This window comes from Lissotriton helveticus, chromosome 6 (genome assembly GCF_964261635.1).
Source record: "Lissotriton helveticus chromosome 6, aLisHel1.1, whole genome shotgun sequence".
Classification (NCBI taxonomy): domain Eukaryota; kingdom Metazoa; phylum Chordata; class Amphibia; order Caudata; family Salamandridae; genus Lissotriton; species Lissotriton helveticus.
The window spans coordinates 939471391-939491583 of NC_136067.1; positions in this window are offsets into that span (position 1 = coordinate 939471391).

The window sequence follows — 20193 nt, forward strand, 5'->3', positions numbered from 1 at the left end:
CAAAATACACCACAACCGATGCCCTACCCATCACTACTTTTTTTTTCTTTCAACAGCAGTTTGCAAAGCATTCACATCCTTGCTCTCTCTGCGTTCAGATCCTCTTCTCATTTGGCCATTGTTAGACCTGTCAGCCCTTTGGGTGGTCCCTCCTAGTTATTTATTTATTTTGTTCTCTTTTTGCCTCCTAACTCTTTTTTTTTTTTTTGTCCACTGAAATTTTTGGCGTTGCCCTAGGGGTTAGGTGCTACCTTGCCCCTCTAACTTTTTGAGGCCTAGTTGCCACACAAAATGGTGAACACAAAGACTTAAAATGGTGGCCTATAACTGTCACATATTTTTACCTCAGGGACTGGCGCCATAGGAGAGTATGGGAAAAGCTCTAGAACCTTCCAGCTAGTTCTGGAAGCCAAGGGCCAGTCTATATAAGGCCAGTGTCAGGGCGGCCATTTTGAAGAGTGACCAGAGAGAACCTAGGTGAAGTTAGTGAGGAGTGAAGCAGTGGAGTGGGGAGGCAGGCGCACAGATAGGAGTTAGACTGTCCCTTGGCCCGGCTGCTCTGCTTTGCTGACGTGGTCCCCTACCTATTGACTGAGCCCTGACATCCCTTAGCTATTTATCGCCCTCTGGTCCTGGGAGGTATCCTGTGAGGTGATGTAAATAACTGGCTTGGGGAATCACCTGAGAATGGGCCGGACTGGAAAGAAGTTGGTTCAGCTGTCGTCTTCCCCTTTTAAGCAATCCAGTCTGATTGTCCCTTCTCAGAAAGTGTGGGAGTAAATATATTTGCGCCACATCCCAAAAGAGACCTTGGGCCATGTAAAAGTGTAGAGAGAAACAATCCTACCTAGAAGCGGTCGGCGAGTGACAACCCCGTCACCGGACTTCTGTTGCTGATTCTTAGGCCTCAGTGGTAGAGATCCCGCGGGGAGGGCCTGTTAGTGTCAGCCGGGCGGTGAACTGGGGAAGCCAGCCGTGTGGAGGACCGAGCAGTAGGCGAGTGAGATTCCGGAAGAAAGGAGGCTGGCCTGCGTTGTTTCCGCCCCTCTGACGAGCGAGGCGTGGGTGGGACGCGGAACTGTGAAGAGAGCCGAAGAAGCCGCAGCGGAGCTCCGACCCCGACAGCTGCTGGACTCCTGCAGCGCGGGGGCCGGAATCACCGCCGAGTCGTGGTGTTGGAGGACAGGAGTGATAGTGTGGGCAAGTGTGAGACGCCCCCCTCACAACGCGGTAAGGCCAAAAGAGTGAGTGCAGGGCCCTAGGTTTAAAGAGGGCCTTGCAGCGAACGGCAGAGTTGTGGTGGGAGGGGAGAGTCTGCCGAACCCGGGCTAACAGGCCTCAATTACTTTCTGTCAGTCACCGGAGGGGGCCGAAAACCAACCACCGGGTTTGGGGATATCCTCGCAGCTGTTTCAGCCCCTTGCTTCCATTTCCTAAAAGTGCGTGACTCTCTCTGACCGGATTCCTGCACCTGCTTAATAAAATCCTGCAGGGAGCAGTCTCCGGATTAAGGGGTAAATTGCTGCTCACGGAGATCGGGGTATCAGAACTGCCCCGGGAGTAATAAGAAAGAAGGTACTGATTGGGGAAAGGGGAAAATTACCTCTGCTACACCCCACAGATTGTGCCAAAGAACAGAACTGAAATCTCCTGTCAAACACTGTGGTCAGAGTGAATTATAGGGTGGTATGTCAACATTAAAGAATTCCTACCTGTTTACTTTCACTGTTCCAGCCACCTAAGCCTTGGTACTAATGTGCTGTTAATGAAACCGTATTGTATACCTGAATCTTCCAGCTTAAAAAGTATTAAAACCCCAAGGCTAATTGACGGAAGTTCTACCTTTGCTGAATATCTTCACTGAGACTGTAGAGAGTTTACTGAGCGCAAGAAGCGCAAGAGTGATAATAAAACTCCTTTAAGAAGGAGGAGAGAAGTGTAATCGATGCTATTTGCTAATGTGATGTTGCTGATAACTAAATGTGGATTTATTTAATGTACTGAACCTAAATTCTGCTAAATGACAATGAAATACTGAAAAGAGTTTTTATAAAGCAGACCGTATTTTTCTAAACTGGTGTAGTGTCATCTTTTTGTGGATGGGCGCTGAGTTAGTATGCGAAGTGTGATGCAAGCAAAGCACAATTGCTTCGGAGTTTAGTCTTACCCATTCTGTGCCAGGCTACCCTATGTGGACTGGTGACCCCAGGTCCAACATAATTGGTGTTCAGTGGTGGGATTAGAGCTTGTGCTTGCATCCACTTTGTAGTAATGCGGCGTGTACCACATGCCTACACCTGGAGTTTTCTCCTAGCGGACTCCCTAAGTAAAAGTTTTGTTTTTCCAAATTCTTTCCTGGTGATGGGTGGAGGTAGCTTTTAACTATCACCCGTTCTTGACTTTTTCCAAGTGACTGTCAGAGACCCTGTTGGCAAAATGGAATTCGATTTGGAAGAGTTGGAGACCTACACTGCGGCCCAACTCAGGGAATTCTGTCAAAGTAAGGGAGTGTTTTTCAAGCGTGGTGCTAAAAAGGGGGGAACTCCAAACCAGCTTGAGAGCATGGGTGGCAGCTCACCCGGAGGGGAAGGAGTAGGAAGAGGGGGACACTGTCATCGGAGTGGATGAATTGTACCAAACCGAAAGGGGGAACCTACTGCAAGGTCCTAGGACACTTTCGAGGGAGGGCAGCAGTGTCTCGTGAGGAGCTTACCCGAAGCCGAATTAGCTGACCGGAGAGAGGAAAGGCAGATGAAGTTGGAGTTAGCTAGGATGGAGAAGGAGAGGGAGGAACAGAGGCTGGCTCATGAATTGAGTTTAAAGGAGTTAGACCTCAAGGCCCTGCAAATAGGGACTCCTAGTACTCCTGTTGGTGGCAGCGAACCCAAAGAGATAACCAGGGAACCCAGACCCTATTTGCCAAAAGACGTAGTCGCCAGATACAGTGCAGGAGACGACATTGCGAAATGGTTGGCTGCCTATGAGGTCTCGTTAAGAGCCCATGGGACATTGGAAAGACACTGGGGGGGGGGGTGCCCTGTATAAATACATGCCTCCCGCAGGAAGGAATGCGCTTCTGGCCCTAGAACCGGAAGAGCAGACTAACTACCCCACCATGAAAGTGGCGCTGATAAGAAAGTTTGGGCTGACTCCTGAGAAGTACCGACAGAAATTCAGGAACAGCCACAAACTAGCAACACAGAACTGGGTGGATTTCCTAGATTATGCCAAGAAGGCCTTAGAGGGTTGGGTGCAAGGCAGCGAGGTGGAGGACTACGAGGGGTTGTGTGACCTAATCTTAAAGGAGCACCTACTTGAGAAATGTTTTCCCGAGCTGCGACAACACCTGGTGGACAGCAAGCTGACCAGCCCCCGGAAGCTTGCTGAGGAGGCGGACATCTGGGCTAGTACCCGGGTGTCCTCAAAGGGGACTGGAGGGGATTCCAAAAGGACCGGACAGGGCGCTCCCCAGAAGAAAGAGGGGGGAGATAAAAAGAGGGAGTTCTCGAGAGGCCCCCAAAACAGTTTCCAGGGAAAGGGAACAGGATTCATTCCCAAGACTAACCCGTCAAGAAACCCTCATCCTGACCATAGTCAACAGCCATGGGTTGTCCGCTGCTATGAGTGTGGTGGGGTTGGGCACTATAAAGGTGATGTCAAGTGCCCAAAGAGACCACCCCCTCCCACTGGAGGAAAAGCACCGGGAGTAGCTAGTGTAGTGCTCGGGGAGGAGTTGCCCTTAGATAAGGGGGGGGAGTGGGCGGGAGTCACCCAAGTGTCCCTGGGAGATCGGGAGATGGTTCCCAAGATCCAGGTGCCCTCAAATATTACCAAGTATGAGCAGTGGGTCACCATCAATGGCCAAAGAGGGGAAGCTCTGAGAGACACAGGAGCCAGTATGACTATGGTAAGGAGTCATCTGGTGTCTCCAGAGCAAGTGATTCCACACGTGCTTCACCCCGCCGCGATGGCTGACGGCAGAATGGGTCACTACCTGGTGGCCGAGGTTCCATTTGAGTGGGAAGGGGTTGCAGGTCCACTTCGAGATGCCGTAAGCCCTGCCGTGCCAGTTGATTGTCTGTTGGGGAATGATATGGAGCACAATGCTTGGAAGGAGGTGGAATACCGGACTCATTCTGAGATGCTGGGTACACCTGACTGGGCCTGTGCCAGCACAAGGTCCGCGACTACCCGGAGGGGGAGTTCGCCAGGGCTGAAGCCTGAAACAAAGGCACAGCCAGCTGCCAGGAAGGGAACGATCCGGGGACAGGAGAAGCCTGCCTCGGCATCCACGCTCCGTGAGATGGATAGGCTACCTGAGGTGGTGGACCTGGAGTCCACTGAGGGGGATGTTGTCTCACTGGAGAACCTACCCATCCCTGCTGAATGGCATGTGGAGGGGGGGCCAACCAGGGAGGAGTTCTGGAAGGCCAGAAGGAGTGCCCTACCCTTGAGGGCCTGAGGCGTCAGGCCGCAGCCCAGGCAGCGGGTAACATTACGGGGAACTACCACATTTATTGGGAGGATGGACTCCTTTACAGTGAACACAAGGCTCCAGTGCACGGTTCGTCACGGGCCTTGGTTGTTCCCCAACGTTACCGAGCCTTTCTTTTAGAATTGGCTCATGAAATACCCTTGGCAGGACACTTGGGCCAGGACAAGACCTTTGCCCGGCTTGTCCCTCATTTCTACTGGCCTCAGGCGAGGGTGGCGTCCGACACCTACTGTCGGACATGTGTGTCTTGCCAAACCAGTGGGAAAACAGGGGTGAAGCTGAAAGCTCCCCTGGAACCACTTCCTGTCGTTAGCACCCCCTTTGAAAGGGTGGGCATCGACATTGTGGGACCGTTGGAACCACCAACTTCAGCTGGTCACAGGTTCATCCTGGTTCTGGTGAACCACGCCACTCGGTATCCAGAGGCAATTCCTCTGAGGACCGTTACTGCACCTGCAGTGGCTAGGGCCCTGATGTGGATCTTTACCCGAGTGGGTTTCCCCAAGGAAGTTGTGTCCAACAGGGGGACCAACTTCATGTCAGCTTACATGCGGGCTGTGTGGAAGGAGTGTGGGGTTACCTACCGGTTCTCCACTCCTTACCACCCACAGACCAATGGTCTAGTGGAAAGGTTCAACAAAACCTTGAAAGGCATGATCAGAAGTCTGCCTGAGAGCCTGCGGAGGAGATGGGACGTCCTCCTACCCTGTCTGTTGTTTTCCTACAGGGAAGTGCCACAGAAGAGAGTGGGCTTTAGCCCCTTCGAACTTCTGTATGGGCACCCTGTGCGAGGACCTCTCAGCCTGGTGAAAGACGGATGGGAAAAGACTCCCAGGAAGCTTCCCCAGGATGTGGTGAGCTATATGCTGGCCTTCCGGAGCCAAATGGCTAAGTTGTGGAAGCAAGCTTCTGACAACTTGGAAGCCAGCCAGGCAGTGATGAAGGAGTGGTATGACCACAATGCTCACCCGGTGGAATTGGAGCCTGACCAGAAAGTGTGGGTGATGGAACCTGGAGAGCTCAGTGCCCTCCAGGATCGCTGGACAGGCCCCTTTGAGGTGATTGAGAAAAAGGGTAAGGCCACTTATCTAGTGGCTCTTAAGACCCCCCGGCAGCCCCATCGGGTGCTCCATGCCAATCGCCTCAAACCCCACCATGAGAGGCCCGAGGTCATCTTGATGATGGTGACCGATGGAGCAGAGGAAGAGGAAAGCGTGCCTCTCCCTGATCTCTTTTCATCTCAGGAAAAGGATGGGTCGGTGGAGGGAGTGATTCTCTCACCATCCCTGACTCCTGAACAGCGGAGGGACTGCCGCCAGGTCCTGGAGCAATATTCCTCGCTGTTCTCCCTTATCCCGGGAAGGACCCATCTGTGTACCCATAATGTGGACACAGGAGACAGCCCACCTGTGAAGTCTAAGATCTACCGGCTGTTAGATAAGGTGAAGGCCAGCATCCACAGTGAAGTCACTAAGATGCTAGAGCTAGGAGTAATTGAACCTTCAAGTAGCCCCTGGTCCAGTCCAGTGGTTCTGGTACCAAAAGCTGACCCACCGGGCACCACTCCAGAGCTAAGGTTCTGTGTGGATTACCGGGGACTGAATTCAGTGACCAAAACTGATGCTCATCCGATCCCTAGGGCGGATGAACTCATTGACCGGCTGGGAGCTGCCCAGTACTTGAGTACCTTTGACCTCACCTCAGGATACTGGCAAATCTCCCTTACAGATGGAGCAAGGGAAAGGTCAGCCTTCTCCATGCCTGAGGGCCACTACCAGTTCTGTGTGATGCCCTTTGGGCTCAAGAACGCTCCTGCCACATTTCAGCGGCTGGTGAACAAGGTCCTCTCCGGGATGAAGGCCTTCTCTGCTGCTTATCTGGATGACATTGCCGTCTTCAGCAGCAGCTGGGAGGACCACTTGTGTCACCTACAAGCTGTTCTCCAAGCCCTGAAACAGGCTGGCTTGACAATCAAGGCCAGCAAGTGACAGATCGGGCAGGGGTTGGTGATGTACCTAGGCCACTTGGTAGGCAGGGGAACGGTGCAGCCCCTCCAGGCGAAGATTGAGGCTATCATAGCCTGGGAGCGCCCCAAGACCCAAACTGAGGTCCGAGATTTCCTGGGCCTCACAGGTTACTACCGTCGCTTTGTGAAGGGGTATGGCACTATTGTGGCACCCCTAACTGAACTCACATCCAAGAAGCAACCCCGACGGGTAGTATGGACAGAGGCTTGTCAGCAAGCCTTTGACACCTTGAAACAAGCAATGTGTGTTGCTCCAGTCCCAAGGGCCCCTGATTTTTCTAAGGAATTCATTGTCCAGACGGACGCATCAGAGCATGGCATTGGGGCAGTGTTATCGCAACTCAATGAAGAGGGTCTGGATCAACCTGTTGTCTTCTTGTCCAGGAGACTGCTTCCCCGGGAACAGAGGTGGAGTGCAATTGAGCGGGAAGCCTTTGCGGTGGTATGGGCTCTGAAGAAGCTGCGGCCATACCTGTTTGGCTCGCACTTCCTGGTGCAGACCGACCACCGACCCCTTCGTTGGCTGATGCAAATGAAGGGAGAGAATCCCAAACTGTTGAGATGGTCTATCTCCCTACAGGGAATGGACTTCCGGGTGGAACATTGGCCTGGAGTGGACCACGCCAATGCAGACGGTCTCTCTAGGTATTTCCGCCTTAGTGATGATAACTCCCAAGGGGTTGGGTAGCTCTCCCTACTTTCAGCTGGGGGGGACGCGTGTTAGACCTGTCAGCCCTTTGGGTGGTCCTTCCTAGTTATTTATTTATTTTGTTCCTTTTTTGCCTCCTAACTCTTTTCTTTGTTTTTTGTCCACTGGAATTTTTGGCCTTGCCCTAGGGGTTAGGTGCTACCTGCTCCTCCAACTTTTTGAGGCCTAGTTGCCACACAAAATGGTGAACACAAAGACTTAAAATGGTAGCCTATAACTGTCACATATTTTTACCTCAGGGACTGGCGCCATAGGAGAGTATGGGAAAAGCTCTAGAACCTTCAGCTGGTTCTGAAAGCCAAGGGCCAGTCTATATAAGGCCAGTGTCAGGGCGGCCATTTTGAAGAGTGACCAGAGAGAACCTAGGTGAAGTTAGTGAGGAGTGAAGCAGTGGAGTGGGGAGGCAGGCGCACAGATAGGAGTTAGACTGTCCCTTTGGCCGGCTGCTCTGCTTTGCTGACGTGGTCCCCTACCTATTGACTGAGCCCTGACATCCCTTAGCTATTTATCGCCCTCTGGTCATGGGAGGTATCCTGTGAGGTGATGTAAATAACTGGCTTGGGGAATCACCTGAGAACGGGACGGACTGGAAAGGAGTTGGTTCAGCTGTCATCTTCCCCTGTTAAGCAATCCAGTCTGAATTGTCCCTTCTCAGAAAGTGTGGGAGTAAATATATTTGCGCCACATCCCAAAAGAGACCTTGGGCCATGTAAAAGTGTAGAGAGAAACAATCCTACCTAGAAGCGGTCGGCGAGTGACAACCCCGTCACCGGACTTCTGTTGCTGATTCTTAGGCCTCAGTGGTAGAGATCCCGCGGGGAGGGCCTGTTAGTGTCAGCCGGGCGGTGAACTGGGGAAGCCAGCCGTGTGGAGGACCGAGCAGTAGGCGAGTGAGATTCCGGAAGAAAGCAGGCTGGCCTGCGTAGTTTCCGCCCCTCTGACGAGCGAGGCGTGGGCGGGACGCGGAACTGTGAAGAGAGCCGAAGAAGCCGCAGTGGAGCTCCGACCCCGACAGCTGCTGGACCCCTGCAGCGCGGGGGCCGGAATCACCGCCGAGTCGTGGTGTTGGTGGACAGGAGTGGTAGCTTGGGCAAGTGTGAGACCGAGACGCCCCCCCCTCACAACGCGGTAAGGCCGAAAGAGTGAGTGCAGGGCCCTAGGTTTAAAAAGGGCCTTGCAGCGAACGGCAGAGTTGTGGTGGGAGGGGAGAGTCTGCCGAACCCGGGCTAACAGGCCTCAATTACTTTCTGTCAGTCACCGGAGGGGGCTGAAAACCAACCACCGGGTTTGGGGAAATCCTCGCAGCTGTTTCAGCCCCTTGCTTCCATTTCCTAAAAGTGCGTGACTCTCTCTGACCGGATTCCTGCACCTGCTTAATAAAATCCTGCAGGGAGCAGTCTCCGGATTGAGGGGTAAATTGCTGCTCACGGAGATCGGGGTATCAGAACTGCCCGGAAATAATAAGAAAGAAGGTACTGATTGGGGAAAGGGGAAAATTACCTCTGCTACGCCCCACAGATTGTGCCAAAGAACAGAACTGAAATCTCCTGTCAAACACTGTGGTCAGAGTGAATTATAGGGTGGTATGTCAACATTAAAGTATCCTACCTGTTTACTTTCACTGCTCCAGCCACCTAAGCCTTGGTACTAATGTGCTGTTAATGAAACCGTATTGTATACCTGAATCTTCCAGCTTAAAATGTATTAAAACCCCAAGGCTACAGAACGACTTAGTGTAATTGAAGGAAGTTCTACCTTTGCTGAATATCTTCACTGAGACTGTAGAGAGTTTACTGAGTGCAAGAAACGCAAGAGTGACAATAGAACTCCTTTAAGAAGGAGGAGAGAAGTGTAATCAATGCTATTTGCTAATGTGATGTTGCTGATAACTAAATGTGGATTTATTTAATGTACTGAACCAAAATTCTGCTAAATGACAATGAAATACTGAAAAGAGTTTTTATAAAGCAGACCGTATTTTTCTAAACTGGTGTAGTGTCATCTTTTTGTGGATGGGCGCTGAGTTAGTATGCGAAGTGTGATGCAAGCATAGCAAAATTGCTTTGGAGATTAGTCTTACCGATTCTGTGCCAGGCTACCCTATGTGGACTGGTGACCCCAGGTCCAAGAGCCATTGTTAAGCTCCTTAATGTTACAAGAGGTATTCTCTCTACAACAAGCAATACTAATGGATTTTTCAAGAGACGGCTCTTGAATTTTATTATTATTCATTCAGTTGATCATCTGATCCCTACTGATTTCCTCATGTAAATCTTTGAACCTACACAAAACAGCCAATGTTCTTAAAATAGATAGATATTACTTAATGTTTTTTTCTTTGTGAGATCACACTTGTGGCACAAGGTATATTCTGCATTTGTCATTTTACTGCGGTGTGTACGTTATCGACATGGGCAGGTCCGTCCACAAGCAGTGTATGCGCATACACTGCTCGTGGACGGCCCTACCCATATACCTTGTGCCACAAATGTGATCTGAACATTATGAATCCATTATCGTTTAAGCCTTGAAAAAGCCCTGGTCTGATTGACACTTTAGGGCGAAACACATGTCGGCTGTTTTATGCATTTGATTTCACAAAGAAAAATGGACCTATGAAAATACACTAAATGCATAAATAAAGGAAAATATTGGAAATTACTACCTGGTACTGAGAATGATATCTGTGCATGAAGGAACATTGTGAAATGGAGGAGGAGGCAGTCTCACACTCAAGTAATGCTTAAAAAGTGAGGCATAAAAGGTTCAATACCTCGAGAATAGCCTCTCCAACAACTGATTTAAGGCATTTACGTCCAGGAAGAGACCCCTTGAACCTTATCTTGAAACCTCAAAACTATTTATATGACTGTCTTCAGGACCAATAGTAGCTGTGATTTCATCAGCCAATGATATCAACCCCCCTTCAGCCAATAGCAAACTGCTGTGCACTAAACCACTCCTATACATATGAAATCCTTAATGCAGGACTCCGACACGAGCAAACAAGTGAGTTCTTTACTCTTCTTCATGTGCAGGCAAGATATCCTCTTCTTCACGCAGTCACTAAGAAAACCTTTTATTTTAAAATGTCTTTATTTGCGCATGCAAAATATACCTGTAGTGTCTTTGTTCAAGCTTATGTCCTACAAGCTCTGCTCTAGCCCTCGGTCCTTATTTTCTCACACCGGGCTCACAATTCTTCCAGCTGATGCACTCGCAGTGCACACAATCTCACATCGAGTGTGTGACCTTGCTCCTTTCATCAAGAAAGGAAATGGGTCGCCGGACTCATGGTTAAATAGGAGCCATCCTCAAGACAAAAGTACAACACTACCTCTAATGGGATTCAGCCCCAAAGTTTTATCATGCTGCTTTCTACTTCTCGTAGAAGCACCAGGACCTTATTCCAAGACAAAATGTGACCATAGCCACAGTACAGCACCATTCTCAATGCAAGGAACACTCTCAGAGGTCTCCCCTTCTCATGCTACAATGAGTTGCATGAATTACTTCAATCCTATCGCCAGTTTTAAGAAGTAACACATTCCTCCAAATTGAGTTAAAGTGTTTATTGAAGACAAAAAATAAGTAAGTGTAATCCCTGGCAGGAAAAACTCCAACTGCTAAACTATTCCAGAAACCTTCACACAGAGCACTTGGATGCCTAGCAAGCAATAATCAAGGCACCCAAGTCAAACCAATATACAACAATGATGGTAGATTTATCCTGTGCACAAGCCAGTGATAGGAGAAATTTACTACCCAATCATAGCTATTTTCTCACAGTCCTCCCTTTCCTTGTGCAGCATTGTAATGACCTGCTTTTCCGTATATTTTGGTGCTTCTGTCAGTCACCAGGCCATTACTTACCACATCCTTTCTCAGGATCCAGAAAGACACCACATTTCACAATACTTACATAAGAAAGGAATAAACACTAACAACAACAAACTAAAGATATAAGACCATTGCCGAGGAGCTCGCAAATAACAACAAGCCACAACACCTCCCCATCCGAGAGGGTATGCTGCAAATCACAACACCTTCCCAACCGAGAGGGTACACAGCAAATCACAACACCTCCCCATCCAAGAGGGTACACAGCAAATTACAACACCTCCCCATCCGAGAGGGTACGCAGCGCATGCTCCTCCTAGCAATGTATTGGATAGAATAATTAGAATTTATACTTCCTTGCTGGGAGCCTATTTCCCTCCCGTATCAACAACTACCCATTAGAAGGGAACTTACTCATCCTTCTGTATGCACTTGGTAAAAAGGGGCCCGACCTTCCCTCACAGAGAACACAAACAAATAATAATACACTTTGGGGGTCTCTTTATTACACAATGATAGAATGACAAAAGAAAGGAATAACTAAGCATCACGATAATACGCAATGACTGGCATATACATGTATACATACCCTGAAAATAAAAAGGTAGTTAGGCATAGACAGAATATAAGAGTTAGTGGAACACCTCACCATATTTCTATACATCTGGCTTTCAGAGGGGGCCATCTCTCTGGTTCAATCAGGATTCTCTGTTCCACAATCACAGCTGCACATCTACAATGCGATGTATCATCAGACTGACTCTCTCTCTGAGATCAGAGCTCAGACACCTCCTTTAGTAACCAGTGAAACGCTTGTCGAAGCTTCTAGCAAGCCTCGCCTTCTTTTCTCATCAGAGGCTCTACCACTTCGTACCAATGTCACACCTCCGGTTGATCAGGCCTTTGTTATGACTCCGGCATAGAGCGAGCACATTCATCTAACAAGAACCGGTCCTCTCTGGTTTAGGAAGAGCGAATAACAAGTAGAACCTCTCACCTAGAGAGGCTCAGAAGATGGCGACAGCTTAGAATATGGAGTTGCTCAAGCATAGGCTTCTATTCCCACAAAAGCATAAGATCATGCCAAATCCAATAGGCAAGCCCTGCCATTAAGCAAGATAAAGTCAGAAACAGAAAGAGATATAATCAAACCCTACTTTGTAACTTCAGGCCTACACATCACTATATTAGGCTTAAATATGCTGAGATGGTGATTGGCAACGGTCATAATCGGACCGATTATCTACCAAAAATATTGGTCACTACATTCCACCCATGACCATTGTCCAACACCATTGAAGCTTCAAACAATAAGCAACATCATAATGCAACTAAAACAGGTGACTAAAAGATACACCACCCAAGATGAAACAAAGCATCAGGTAAACACCCAAGGAGCTAATCCCACAGTCCTTTACCAAGGGTCTATTGAACTGCAGATGACAATCATGCAAAGCAATGATATGAGACTAGATTGATTTACAATGATCAGAAAGACTAAAGCAACATTTCAACAGCAGGAAATCAATAACAACCCCATGCTGCAAAATATCTTGTCTAGCACCACGCAGGAAATCAAATAAAGCTATCAAGGTGTGGTTAACAGATTTAACCATAAGACAAGCCAGTCTACTAAGAGCCCTAACATTATAAATTGTCAGTCCAGGAATCCTTACAACTGAAGCAGCTAAACTAATAAATTCAGACTTGGAAAACAGAATGACATTAGACCACGTCAAAGCCAATAGGCTAAAGTCATAATTCACCTAACCCAAATAACATTTTGCACTTAATCCCTCAGTATCCACCATGGAGCACATGTGTGCACCATCACCAACAACACTGCACCTCGATATCGCATACCTTCTATTCTAGCTAGACTATTCTACTGAAAAACAGCAAGATTATAGAACAGAAGAGAAATAAGCATATGCAAGACCATCCTACATTAAGGCTAAGGTAACATAGCACACTAAAGTCAGTACACAATTGTGGTGATTGAGGGTCATCACAGGGCATCAGACCACTAAAGTGTCTCATGCACTACAAGCATTTCCTCTTTACCTTGCAGTCAATTTACCCAGAGGCTTGTGTTCCAAGTTGGCACAATCCAGCTGCCACCAAGCAGGCCTAACTTCAGCTCATTAACCTTTCCCAATTTAGATGAGCTCTCATCCAATCTGATAGGGTCCTAACTGGTTCTCATCCTACTGTGACTGGAGTCAGCTGTCTGGGAGGGTACTGGAAATGAATAGGGGAAGCCAACCAGAAAGGAGTACCTACATTGCTGGGAATACAGTGCCTGTGACCTGTTGAGGAGCCCTTCATGCATTGGCCTCCTCATCACAGCTGCTCATGCCGGCCTGTGCATTGCGCTGCATACACAGCTAACACTGGAAGAGGTGTCTGGCGGACTGCACAATACCAAATAACTATATCACCACAGTGGAGACCCTACTGTGGAATACATCTCACGAATGGGGAAGACCAGATCCATGAAATCCCTAGCACAGGAGAGTGGAGAGGACAATTTACTACAAGACCCCTCAATGGTCCCCCCACCAGAACTCAGATGGTCCCTGAGACATACTCTGAGAAAGATACATTGGACTGAATATCTGAAGAGATAGAGGACTCTTGCTTGATTATTGAAGCCAAGATAGTCTCTGTGACTGCTGACCTCACATTGCTTTGAGGTGACCAATGCGAAGTCAGGGACAAGGTTCAAGCCAATCAGACAGCGCTAATCACCATATCCCTACAGGTGAAGGACTATGCTGAACAGATGCAAAAGATGGCAAAAAGTATTTGGATAGTGTAAGACAGAGCTGAAGACGCTGAGGGCCACTCACAGTGCAATAATCTTTGCATAGTCGGTCTCTCTGAACGCAAGGAAGAAACAGACCCCACATTATATATTGAGCAATGGCTGCTATCCTCTGTTTCAACCTCGGTCCTCTGTGCCTACTTTGTTGTGGAACAAGCCCACAGGGTCCCTGCGAGACGACAGCCCCCGGGAGCGCCTCTGCACCCCATTGTGACCAAGAATCTGAATTTTCGTGACTGCATTGCAAAATTTCAAGCCTCCCGCAAGATGGGCCCTGTTATGGTGACAATTCTAAGGTCATAATTTTCCCTGGCTATACCTTTACACTACAGTGCTGCAGAGCCCCCTTCAGTGCCATTAAGCAGTGGCTACGGGACCTGGGCCTCAAGTATGCCTTGCTGTTGCCAGCCAAACTGAAAATAATGGCATCTCAATGAGGGCATATTTTCACTGACCCTGAAAAAGCTGGGAATTGGATTGATCAAAACTTGCAGGCCCCGGGTACTAGCCCTGACACACCTGCAGAAGGCTGGCTTTGGGCTGCACCCATACATAACCATTCTAGATGCTGCCATGGTCCCAGATAACTATGAAGCCTTCTGATAGTCAGGCCGAGGAGGGTTGGAGATCGACAATCCAGTCTGCTGCAGCTCTGGAAGGGGGGCGGGGTGAGAGTGATCCCCTTAGCACAGAAGCCTCAGAGTATAGTACATCTGATATGATGGAACGGATGTATGTTCACACATCGTAAACCATTACACCGCATGCTTTAACCACGCGGTCATTACATCGCGTGTTCCAGAAGATCGCGTACCTTAACATCGTACGATGTTGCAACGCCAATGCGTTGACTTCTATGCGCATGTAGGTTACTTCGCACACCACTAAATTGCACGTTTTTACAACGCGATTTGTGGTGTCCTCCCTCAGTTTTTGCATTCTTATTTTTGAATGCCTCATCCCGCCTCTAACCCCTGGCCCCCACTGCCCCCTCCCCCCCGACCCCAGGCGACTCCACGACGATCAATCTGCCCTTTTTATTTTCCCGATTTATTTATTTTTTAATTAACATTTTGGCAATACATTTATAACCGTGCAATAACTTCATTATTAAAAGGCTTACATTGAATATTAGTATCAAAGTGTTGGGGGGGGTAATAAAAGGTGCCCCGTGCCGTTGCTCCATCCATTTCTGTGTTTGTTGTCCAGCTGCCCAGATGTGAGGCAAACGTTCCTGTGCCCAGACCTCCTCCATGTAATCGCTAGCGACGTAATGGTCCATGCGATGTTATAGCATGCGTCGTAATTGCATGCGTTCTGAAGCCTGCAGCGAAGTCCTAGTCGCGTTGCGATGGAAGCGCGATGTAATACTTTCGTTGTAACAGGTGTTTCCTGATGGAACCGACTACCTAATGTGACACCACAAAGCGCTGATGAGCTTGTTTAAGGAAATTATACTTGCAGGCAGGATTGGAACTCACAGTCCCCACCAGGGGCTCTGCCATGATGCTGGGCCAAAGAGCATTGCTTTTCCACCCCCATGGGGTCCTTCTCGGTGGAAACAGGATAGTGCTATGGTGGCTCCCGGGTCCAGTTATTATGGCGGACTGAGCAATATACCTGGGCAGATGGCTTCCATAATGATGCTTCTTTTTATTTTTTTGCAGTTTCATATAGCGTGAATGTTAGAATTGGGGGTCTCTGGTTGGCACAGGTAGGTACTTGTGACAAGCAGGGACCCTCTCCTCTAGGTAGGGCAAGGGAATTACCCTCTTAAAATAAACCCTCCTCACCCTCTAGGCGGTGTGGCGCGAGCAGTCAAGGCTAGTTCAGAGGCGATGTAAGTTAAGCATTTGTGACCACATACAGTAACCCAGTGACAACACTACAAATGGACACCACACAAGGTTTTATATAAAAAATTAGTATACTTTATATAGAATTATCACAAGACCAATAAACGACAAAAAGAATCCACAGCACTATTAAATTTCAAGAGTTCTGGTTAAAAAGGAGTAAATCAAAGTTCTGTGCGAGTCAGTAGCGTTGTTCGGCTACGGCATGCTGCAAGAACACAGAGTCTAACAAATCCAGTGGACCGCGGCGGTCCGGGCCCACTCAAATGTCGACAGACTCAAACACAGTACCTTTTCCTTGAGGCGGTCGGCACGGATGTGCCAGTCGGTTCCGGTGTTTGTCGCGTGTAGAAAAAGGAAGCGTTGCAGGTCACGGTATCCCTTCCATCACAATGCAGGCGACGGCTCATTGACGGCGTCGGTGAGCTCAGAGCTTGCGTTGTTCGGGGCAGACGTTGCTCGTTGCGGTGCTTCCAGCTTTATGGTGCGGTGTTCTAGCCAGAGTTCGGGAGCTGGCGTCAATCAGTCCGGACAGCGGTGCGAGTCGGGCGGTGCGTCGCGAAGTGTGCGAGGCGGTGCCCAACTCCGGTGCGGTCACAGGACTAGAAGACAGCAGCAGTGACAATGTCGGTCAGACCAGTTCGATTCGGTGTAGCGAGGCGTTACACATTGCGGTGTCCTTCCAGTCGTGGTGCAGGCTACGGCTCGTTGACGGCATCGAGACGGAGTCGGTGAGCGCAGAGCTTGCGTTGTTCGAGGCGGACGTTGCTCAGTGCGGTGATAACAGGACACCGGGCAGGTCGTGAGAGTCGGTCACAGCTCCCTGCCTCTGTAGCCACTGGAACAGTAGCAATTCACAAAGGGTGGTGAAGTCCACTGGTCCTGGGACTTCGGTCGGGGGGCAAGCTCTCTTCCAAGCCCTTGGAGATCTTTTTAGCACAAGTTGAAAAGCAAAGGTAAAATCCACAAAGTCCTTTCTCCTCTCTAGGCAGCCAGGCAACCACAGCAGGCCAATCCCCCAGCAGCACTTCAGCTTGGGAATAGTCTCTCCTCAGTTTCTTCAGGTTCCTTCTCCTCAGCAGAGGTTTCTTCTTGTCAGTTCCAGGAGTGATCTAATTTCATGGGCTCAGGGTCCCAATACTTATACCCCAAAATCCTTTGTTCTCTGAGGGGAGAGGGGCCTGTGCCCAGTTGAAGCCAGTTATGAAGCACTCTGTTTACCAGACTTCTCCTTTCCTTTCACAGCACAGGGCAGGCACATCAGACGCTCCACAGGAGGTGGAGGCAGCATTGCGGAAGGCAAGTACAGGCCAGGAGCACTTTGTTGACAGTCTTCCTTCTCTTCTTTCAGTGTGCAGGGCAGAGACATCAGACACACCACAGGGGGTGGAGCCAGCATTGTAGAGTGAAGGCCCAGACCTATTTAGGTCCCAGGTGCAACTCCTCCCTTCCATCTTGGATGCATATCTCCCTATTCACCACCGGGCAGCTCCAGCCTGTCTCCTGGAATTCCCCAGTCCTGTCACACATAAACCCAGACAAGGAATACACAACCTAGCAGAGGCGGGCTCAAATGGTTAGGCAAGCAAATACCTACTTTCAAAAAGTGGTATTTGCAAACACAGAATATTAAAATAAACTTTACTAAAAGATGTATTTTATTACTCTGAGTCCAGGCATACTAAACTCGAATTTCTACCATGTTCCCTGAGTCTGCTAGGATTATAAACATGTAACAATCCAGCATCCCATTCTATCCTATGGGGAACAGGTAGCCTTGCAATAGTGAAAACCGTAAATGGCTGTAATTCACTATTAGGACATGCCACACACATCAGGGCTTGTCCTACCTTATTCTTACAATGCACCCTGCCCTTGGGCCTACCATAGGGGTGACTAATATGAAGACAAGGGACGGTTTAGGGACTGGCATGTGGGTGCACTTGCCTAGTCAGCATGACAGTACCATGCACGCAGGTTCTGCAATGGCAGACCTTAGACCAGGGGTACTCATAGTACGGCCCGCAGGCCGCCACCGGCCCGGTAAGCCTTTCTTGGCAGCCCGCGGACCTTGCAGCCATCCTACCTGTGTCTTCTTTTTTTTTTTTTTTAAAGAGTGTCCTGTGTCCGCAAACACTGCTGGTGGCAGCAGCGCTCTATGCGGCCGGGCGAATCCAGTGAAGGTCAGAGTGGAGATGCAGGGGCGCCAAGAGGTGAAACATATCAAAGCCTCATTAACGAGTAAGTGGTCTTTTAAAGACCTGTGAAGTACTCGGGTGCGGCCGGGAAGCTGTCTTGTCTCAGCCCCGGCTGACACACACACGCGCACGCCAGGTGAGGTGACAGAGGGAGGGAGAGAGAGAGGGATAGGAGGGAGAGAGAGGCAGACAGAGGGAGGGAGAGAGAGACAGAGAGGAAGGCAGACAGAGGGAGGGAGACACAGGGTTGCCTGCTTGTTGCATCCTTTTCCCATCAATAACCTCATATTTGTTGCTGAGTGACAAAGGCAAGAAGTAAAAAAGCAGAACATAAACAGGGGTTTTAGGGTTGTGATTACTTTCTTTTGCCTTTGGTTTGTCCATAGCCTCTGTGACCAAGGTTTGCAGAAACAGTATTAGGGGAACCAACGGGCAAGATAGTCCTGACTAGCTGTATCTGACACCCTTGTCTCAGCTCCATCTTTCTCATTGTTTTTCTTGATCCCATTCTATCTTCTCCTTTCTCTTTCCCTCTCACTTGTCCACATATCCTTTTCTGTATCTATTCCATTCTCCACTTTCCTCAATCGTTCTATATATTCAATTCTCTTTTTCCCTTTCTCGCTTCTGCTTCTTTCTCTAGCTGTCATTTTCACCATCTCTCCTTGTTTCTTCTCTCTCTTTTCCCTCTCCCTTATCATATATTCCAGCTATGACTCATCTTCCACCAATCTCTCATCTATCCACTCTCTTGCTCTGCCCAGTTCTCCTTTCCATGCCCCTTCTCCGTATTTTCCTCTATTCTGTATCATCTTCTCTCAATGTTTCCTCTTTCTACCTCCCTCCCTCTGCTTTTCCCTCTGTCCCATCCTTGCTCACACCGTCTCTCCCCTCCTCTCCCCTCCCCTCTATGCAATCCCTCCCTCTCTCCCTTCCTTTCTCTCACTCACTGACCTCTCTCATCTGTCCCTTACTCTCTCTTTTCTGTTGATGCCTCTTCCCCCACCCATCCTCTCTCAGGCACAATCACTCTATCCCATCCTACCTTGCTCTGTCCCCCTTCCCGTCCTCTCCTTGATTCCATTCTCTCTTTCTGTCCACACCATCTTCTCTATCACATTGTTTCGCTCTCAACCTCTCTTTTTGTTCAATTCCATCTTCTTTATCCCACATTGCCTCTCTGACCACTCCCCTAATTTCCAATTCTTTTTTGCTTCCTCCCTTTTTCCCCCCTCTATTAAATTGTCTCTGGGCCCACTCCGGTCTTCTCTATCACACATTCTCTTGCTGTCCTTCCCTTCAATCCCATTCTTTCTTGCTGTCCCTTTTTTCATTTTTGGCTTTATCCCTTTAACGACCCCTCATTCCCCTCCACTCTTCTCTGTTCCACCCTCTCAATCTCTGTACCTTATTTCATCCTTTCCTTCTAGCCCAGTAGTCTCCATCATTTAACTAAGGAGCTACTGGCTGCTCCTCGGCACCCTAGAAGCAGCTCTCAGAAATAAGGCCAAGCCGGTAACTAATTCAGTGGGTTTGTGCATGTGTGAAGCGGTTAGCTGTACACACAGAAAAGAGTCAGAAGCAGCCGATGTCGTGAAGAAGTAAGGAGCCCACGTCTCGCCAGTCCTTCCTCCAGTGTGTCTCAGCTCCAACTGATGGATGCAGATTGGAAACCATGGAGAAAGAACTTCGAGGACTGGACGCAGGACAAATACAAACATGTTATTGTATATAATTAACATAGAGACATGAGCCCCTTGGAGTGAACCCATAATTACAATAGTAGAAGGACTAGACAACACTACAGCATGTTAAACCAGACAGGAGTGGTATCCAGCCTAACCAATGATAGGGCATCATCATAACATTCAAACACACGCTATTCGGCTCACAGGGTCTGCTACATGACCCTCAATCTGGCAAAGTCACAAGGAGATTAGCCTGGATGTAGGCCCTGCTCTATCGATCGCATTATGTGTGTGAACAATGGGCCAGAAAAGAAGAGCATTACCAGTAGCCACTGTGGACCCACCAAAGTGTCGGACTGCAGGAGCCGTAGTGAAATGGATGAACTGGGTGCAGAATCAGTCCAGGACCTAAGAGGAGGTGGGTCTGGATCCAGAGTTTAGACAGTTCAGAGCCTCACACGAGTCTGTGTGTGAATATGCATGTGTGTGTGTGTGTGTCTGGCATTGTGGTCCTCCCTAACAGTTTTGCTTCCAAGAAACTATGCCTTGTGCCA